Source organism: Anguilla rostrata, unplaced genomic scaffold (assembly GCF_018555375.3).
Source record: "Anguilla rostrata isolate EN2019 unplaced genomic scaffold, ASM1855537v3 scaf0976, whole genome shotgun sequence".
Lineage (NCBI taxonomy): Eukaryota > Metazoa > Chordata > Actinopteri > Anguilliformes > Anguillidae > Anguilla > Anguilla rostrata.
The window spans coordinates 35,698-43,156 of NW_026986335.1; positions in this window are offsets into that span (position 1 = coordinate 35,698).

A 7,459-nucleotide genomic window follows, 5' to 3' on the forward strand; every position below is an offset into this window, starting at 1 on the left:
CCAATCTCCAAATTACCATGCCTAGCTAAAATTCTGGAATCTCTGGCAAATAATCAACTCAAAGTATTTCTTTCTAGTCATTCAGTTCTAAGCCCACATCAATCCGGATTTAGAGCCAAGCATAGCACTATCTCAGCTGTTACGCTAGTTACAAACAATATTATGTCTGCTCTAGACAGTAAGAAACACTGTGCTGCCCTTTTTGTAGATCTGTCTAAAGCTTTCGACACAGTCGATCACGCTTTGCTTTTACAGAAGCTGTGCAGCATTGGTTTAGATGGTAAAGCTTGTGATTGGTTTCATAATTACTTGTATGGGAGATTTCAGTGTGTGAAGTCTGGGAGCACCCAGTCTGGGTTCCTGCCTGTGTCGAAGGGGGTTCCGCAGGGATCAGTTCTGGGCCCTATCCTTTTCACCATTTACATTAATAATATTGTTTCCCCACTAAATGATTGTCAAGTCCATCTATACGCAGACGATACTATTGTATATTGTATTGCTGATTCTGCTCAGCTTGCCATTGAGAAACTGCAGCTTGCTTTTAATGCCCTTCAGGAGGCTCTTGTTAAGCTTAAGCTGTCATGGTCCTGCGTTCCTGTCTGCGTTTTCCCTGTTGGGCCGCCAGATGGCGGCACTCCTGTTTTGTGTCCTGCTCCCCCTGTGTTAATTGTATGATTGTTTCCAATTGTCTAATCATTGTTTTCTGGCTGTCTCGTTTTCCCTTCCCCTTCCGTGGCCTGATTGTTCATGGTGCCCTCCTGTGTCTCGTCAGTGTGGTCTATTTAAGTTGCCCTCTTCCTTGACTCAGGTGCTGGATTCTTGCGGTATGTCTGCTTGGTCTGTGCTCCCCTCCTCAAATCTGCTCCATGCGTTCCGGTCTATGTTCTGGTTTCCTTGTGTTTGTTCCCTACTTGCGTATGTTTCAGACCCTTTGTACCTGCCTGCGTTTTTTACCTGCTTGTGGTTCGTTCTGATTGTTTGTTCCTGAGATCTGTTTTGTTCCCGCCCTGTGGTTCGTTCTGATTGTTTGTTCCTGAGATCTGTTTTGTTCCCGCCTATGTTTTTGACCGGTTTGTGTTTCTTACTTTGTTTCCGCTTGTGTGTTTCTGTGCGTTTCTGCCGTTTGTTTTCTGTACTAGTGTAGTTCTGTTCTTGTCTATTTTTTTGTTCCTAAGAATATTTTGAGTTTGTTGTTTTGCCCTTTGTGGCCTTGCCTGTTCCCTGTGTGTGTTTGCCTTTTTGTGTTAGTAAAATCTTTGTTAATTTTCCCTTTTTGAGTTTCGTGTTTTCCTTCCCCCACTCTGCGCCTGGGTCCCAGCACCCGTACTGTCACAGAAGAATCCAGCCAGTTTGGGACCCAGCAGAGTTTTTTTTTTGTTTTTTTTTTTTTTTTTTTTTTTTTTGTTTGTTTATCATGCCACCGGGGTGGTGGAGTGACCCGGAGGACTCGCCACCCAGCGACTGGGAGTCCCTCGCCCTTGAGCTTCCCAGTGCCCGGGGTGGGCGGTCACGGAGGCGCCGTGGTCGGGCTGCCTCCCGGTCGGCCAGACCTCCAGCTGCCCAGCCAGCGGTTCCCGGCCCTGCGTCATTCGAAGGGACTCGACTGGCGATCTTTCCAGGGCCCGGCCCGCGGGGGTCCCGCCGGTCCCGTCCAGCTGCCCAGCCTGGTTCCCTACGGCTGTGGTCTGTGTTCCTGTCCCCTGCCCAGCCCAGTCGGCAGGGCCCTCGGCCTGCTCCACCCCAAGTCCAGGAAGGGCCTTCACGCCTGCTCTGCTCCAAGTCCCGGAGGGGCCTTCACGGCCTGCTCTGCCTCAAGTCCCGGAGCGGCCTTCACGGCCTGCTCTGCCTCAAGTCCCGGAGCGGCCTTCACGGCCTGCTCTGCCTCAAGTCCCGAGCGGCCTTCACGCCTGCTCTGCCTCAATCCCGGACGGCCTTCACGGCCTGCTCTGCCTCAAGTCCCGAGCGGCCTTCACGGCCTGCTCTGCCTCAAGTCCCGGAAGCGGCCTTCACGGCCTGCTCTGCCTCAAGTCCCGGAGCGGCCTTCACGGCCTGCCCAAGTCATAGCCTCTGTAAGTCCCGAGCGGCCTTCACGCCTGCTCTGCCTCAAGTCCCGGGCTCAGGTGCCAAGCCCGAGCGGCCTTCACGCCGCTCTACCTAGAGTCCCGGAGCGGCCTTCAGCCGCTCTGCCTCAGTCCGAGCCAGCCTCCGCCTCAAGTCCCGGAGAGGCCTCCAGACCGCCTGAGCCCCGGAGAGGCCCCAGATCCGTCCTCGAGCCCCGGAGAGGCTCCCAGATCCGCCTCGAAGCCCCGGACGCCTCAGCCTGCTCCCCAGAGCCGCCTCGAGCTCCCCCGGAGAGGCCCCCAGACGACGCCTCGAGCCCCGGAGAGGCCCCCAGAGCCGCCTCGAGCCCCGGAGAGGCCCCCAGAGCCGCCTCGAGCCCCGGAGAGGCCCCCAGAGCCGCCTCGAGCCCCGGAGAGGCCCCCAGAGCCGCCTCGAGCCCCGGAGAGGCCCCCAGAGCCGCCGCGAGCCCCGGAGAGGCCCCCAGAGCCGCCTCGAGCCCCGGAGAGGCCCCCAGACCGCCTCGACCTCCGGAGAGCCCCCAGAGCCGCCTCGAGCCCCGAGAGGCCCCCAGAGCCGCCTCGAGCCCCGGAGAGGCCCCCAGAGCCGCCTCGAGCCCCGGAGAGGCCCCCAGAGCCGCCTCCAGCCCCGGAGAGGCCCCCAGAGCCGCCTCGAGCCCCGGAGGTCCCGCCTGCTCTGACCCTTCCGCGGAGGCCACCTGCTACACCCAAGTTTCGGGCTTTACTTGTGCCTCGAGCCCCGGGGGGGCCTCCGGAGCCGCCTCAAGTCCCAGGGGAGCCTCCGCAGCCGCCTCGAGTCCCGGGGGGGCCTCCGGAGCCGTCCAGAGCTCCGGAGAGGCCTCCAGAGCCGTCCAGAGCCCCGGAGAGGACAACGGTCCCATCTGTTGTCCCGCAGGGGCCGCCGCAGACTGCTCTGGCCGCCCCGCAGGCTAAGCCGCCTGCCTTGCCCCCTAGCGTTCGTGCTCCCCCTGGCGCTCGTGCTCCCCCTGGCGTTCGTGCTCCCCCTGGCGTTCATGCTCCCCCTGGCGTTCGTGCTCCCCCTGGCGTTCGTGCTCCCCCTAGCGTTCTCGCGCCCCCCAGTGTCTGTTCTTCCCCTAGTGTTCTTGCTCTCCCTAGTGTCCACACCTTGCCCCCTGGCGTTCGTGCTCCCCCTGGCGTTCGTGCTCCCCTAGTGTTCTCGCGCCCCCCAGTGTCCATTCTTTCCCTAGTGTTCTCGCTCCCCCTAGTGTCCACACCTTGCCCCTGGCGTTCGTGCTTCCTTGGCGTTCTGCTTCCCTTGGTTCGTCGCTTCCCCTAGTTCCTGCCGTGTCGCCCCTCCCCCGGTGTCGTCGCTTCCCCCAGTGTCGCCCCCCCCGTGTCGTCGCTTCCCATGTCGCCTCTTCCCCGGAGTCTGTCCTCCCCCCAGTGGTCGTCCCTCCCCCGGTCTCGTCGCTCCCCCCAGTAGTCGTCTCTCCCCCGGTGTCGGTCCTTCCCCCAGTGATCGTCTCTTCCCCGGAGTCCGTCCTCCCCCCAGTGGTCGTCCCTCCCCCGGTCTCGTCGCTCCCCCTGGTGTCCATTCTCCCTTTGGTGTTCGTCCTCCCAACCGTGTGTCCGTGTGTTCCCCGGCCCCCCTGTCTAATTGTCTGCCCGCCTGTTTGTCTGTTGGTCTACCCGTATGTGTGTCAGCCAGTTTGTTGGCCTGTTTGTCTGCCCCCAAGCCGTCAGCCCATCGGCCAACGTGTTTGCCCGCCTGTCTGCCTGTCTGTCAGTGTGCCAGTCCGCGTGTGTTTTGTCTTGTTTGCCTGTGTGTCAGTCCCTATGTCAGTTGTTGGGCTCCCCCCTCGCCTTCCCTGTCTGCCTGTCCCTTTGTGTGTCCGTCGGTGTCGCCGTGTGCCTCCCCGCCTGCTTGTCCCTGTGTCTGTCCTTGTAGGTCTCCCGATTGTGCCAGTATCTGGCAGTCTGTTTCCCCCTCAGTCTTGTCCAACCCAGTCCAGTGTTGTCGTGCCCCGTCTCAGTCCTGTCCTGTATGTCTGCCTTGCCCCTGTCCTAGTCCCCCCTGGTTTCCTGAGTCCCCCCTGGTTTCCTGAATTTCCCCGTGTCGCCCGGAGTGCGGGCCCTGAATTTCCCCCGTGTCGCCCGGAGTGCGGGCCCTGAATTTCCCCCGTGTCGCCCGATGTGCGGGCCCTGAGTCTCCCCCGTGTCGCCCGATGTGCGGGCCCTGAGTCTCCCCCGTGTCGCCCGATGTGCGGGCCCTGAGTCTCCCCCGTGTCGCCCGATGTGCGGGCCCTGAGTTTCCCCCGTGTCGCCCGATGTGCGGGCCCTGAGTTTCCCCCGTGTCGCCCGATGTGCGGGCCCTGAGTTTCCCCCGTGTCGCCCGATGTGCGGGCCCTGAATTTCCCCGTGTCGCCCGATGTGCGGGCCCTGAGTTTCCCCGAGTTCCTGTCCGTTCCTGGCCAGCCCCGAGTTCCTGTCCGTTCCTGGCCAGCCCCGAGTTCCTGTCCGTTCCTGGCCAGCCCCGAGTTCCTGTCCGTTCCTGGCCAGCCCCGAGTTCCTGTCCGTTCCTGGCCAGCCCCGAGTTCCTGTCCGTTCCTGGCCAGCCCCGAGTTCCTGTCCGTTCCTGGCCAGCCCCGAGTTCCTGTCCGTTCCTGGCCAGCCCTGTCTAGTCCAGCCCCGAGTTCTTGTCCTGTCCAGCCCTGTCTAGTCCAGCCCTGAGTCTTGTTCTTGTCTTGTTCCTGTCCTGCCCAGTCCAGCCCTGAGTCTTGTTCTTGTCTTGTTCCTGTCCTGCCCAGTCCAGCCCTGAGTCTTGTCCTGTCCAGTCCTGAGTCCAGTTCTGTCCCTGTTCTTGTCAAGTCCAGTCCTGAGTCCTGTCTCCAGCCCCCACCCTCTGTTCACTCCCTCCCCGGGTCGGCCTCCTGGGACGTCAGGAGCCGTCCCTTGGGGGGGGGGTACTGTCATGATCCTGCGTTCCTGTCTGCGTTTTCCCTGTTGGGCCGCCAGATGGCGGCACTCCTGTTTTGTGTCCTGCTCCCCCTGTGTTAATTGTATGATTGTTTCCAATTGTCTAATCATTGTTTTCTGGCTGTCTCGTTTTCCCTTCCCCTTCCGTGGCCTGATTGTTCATGGTGCCCTCCTGTGTCTCGTCAGTGTGGTCTATTTAAGTTGCCCTCTTCCTTGACTCAGGTGCTGGATTCTTGCGGTATGTCTGCTTGGTCTGTGCTCCCCTCCTCAAATCTGCTCCATGCGTTCCGGTCTATGTTCTGGTTTCCTTGTGTTTGTTCCCTACTTGCGTATGTTTCAGACCCTTTGTACCTGCCTGCGTTTTTTACCTGCTTGTGGTTCGTTCTGATTGTTTGTTCCTGAGATCTGTTTTGTTCCCGCCCTGTGGTTCGTTCTGATTGTTTGTTCCTGAGATCTGTTTTGTTCCCGCCTATGTTTTTGACCGGTTTGTGTTTCTTACTTTGTTTCCGCTTGTGTGTTTCTGTGCGTTTCTGCCGTTTGTTTTCTGTATTAGTGTAGTTCTGTTCTTGTCTATTTTTTTGTTCCTAAGAATATTTTGAGTTTGTTGTTTTGCCCTTTGTGGCCTTGCCTGTTCCCTGTGTGTGTTTGCCTTTTTGTGTTAGTAAAATCTTTGTTAATTTTCCCTTTTTGAGTTTCGTGTTTTCCTTCCCCCACTCTGCGCCTGGGTCCCAGCACCCGTACTGTCACATAAGCTGGTTCTTAATGCAAGCAAAACAAAATTAATGTTGTTTACTAGGGCCAGAAGCACTGATTATGATAGCATATTTATATCCACTGCAAATAGTTCTAAAATTGAGAGAGTTTCTGAATATAAATATCTTGGCATCTGGCTTGATGAGAAATTCTCATTTAAATTCCATATAGATAATCTTGTCAGCAAACTGAGACAAAAAATTGGCTTCCTTTATAGAAACAGATCTTGCTTCCCTATGATCAGTAGAAAATGAATTGTTGAAGCAGTTTTCCTTTCAGTATTAGACTATGGTGACATTATTTATAGAATTGCTGCTCCTTCTTCCCTTAAGCGCTTGGACACAGTCTATCACTCTGCCCTCAGATTTATTACTGGCGATAGTTATGGTACCCACCACTGTGTCCTCTATGCCAAGGTGGGTCTGTCTTCTCTGGCAGTGAGGCGTGATAAACACTGGTTTTTGTTTATCTTTAAGGCCATTGTCGGAATGCTTCCACCTTATATTACAAGGTTGTTAGAGTGGCGCTCTGGACCCTATCAAACCCGATCAAATGGCTTGCTTATGCTTAAGGTCCCTCGGGCTCGATCAGAAATTGGGAAGTCAGCATTCCATTTTAGTGCCCCATCCTCCTGGAATGAGCTCCAACAATTGCTGAAAATCAGCTCTCTACCTACTTATGGGCAGTTTAGATCGCTGGTTTTGAACATTCCTGTCTCTGAGTGCATCTGTTTTTGATCGTATCTGTGCTGATTTTATTTATTTTATTATTTTATTTTATTTTTATTTTTAATCATATTTTACTGTATTTTATTACTGTTATTTTATTATTTACTATGTTAGTTGCTGTTGCTTTATTCTATGATCTTTTATTACACCTATGGCATAATTGTGTTTGTAATCTCGGCTACATTGAAAATGAGGGCCTGGCCCTCAATTGTACCTCCGAGAATTTAAATAAAGGTTCTGACTGACACAGGCACTACGCACAGTGCTGCTCTGTGGCAGTCAGGGTCATGCTGTGACAGGCCCTCACCTGGCCGTGACCTCACAGGGGGGCAGCGTAGGTCAAAATGGGTCAGGACTGGGGATGTGGTGAGCTGGGTCTTCAGCCTGTGCATCGCCTCTGAGAAGGCTGCAGCCCAGGCCATCCTTGCTGAGTCATATATTACTTCATTTGTCTTAAGGGCCAGGTCTGGAACTGTTAATCAGTAAATCAGGTGAATGCACTCAATGATTTCCTCCAGTGTAACTTGTTCTGGATAACAGAATCTGCAAAATAAATGTGATGTAATCGTTTACAGGTGTCCCAAGCTGAACCTTCTGTAACATAAACAATTAGTTCTCCTTTCTTGGAAGGGGAAGCTTGTCTCTACATCCCTGAATCACATTCAATGTTGTGCCCCCCACCACCACTAAAACTGAAATTAGCAACAAGACTTTCTGAAAAATCACATGATCTATTTGAATCCCCTGCCCTGGTTGTGCCCCCTCCCCTTTCTGGTGCACAGACGGCTACTCCCACAAGTACAGACCTCAGCATAAAAAGCCCACACACAGGATCCACGGTGTCTTAAAGACGTGCGACTCCAGAGAGAAGACTTACAAAGTCTCCTGTATTACGGATCAGCACTGGTGAGTCCTTTTCATTATCGAAGGTTAAGGATAAAGAAACACATCTTCAGTCAAAGG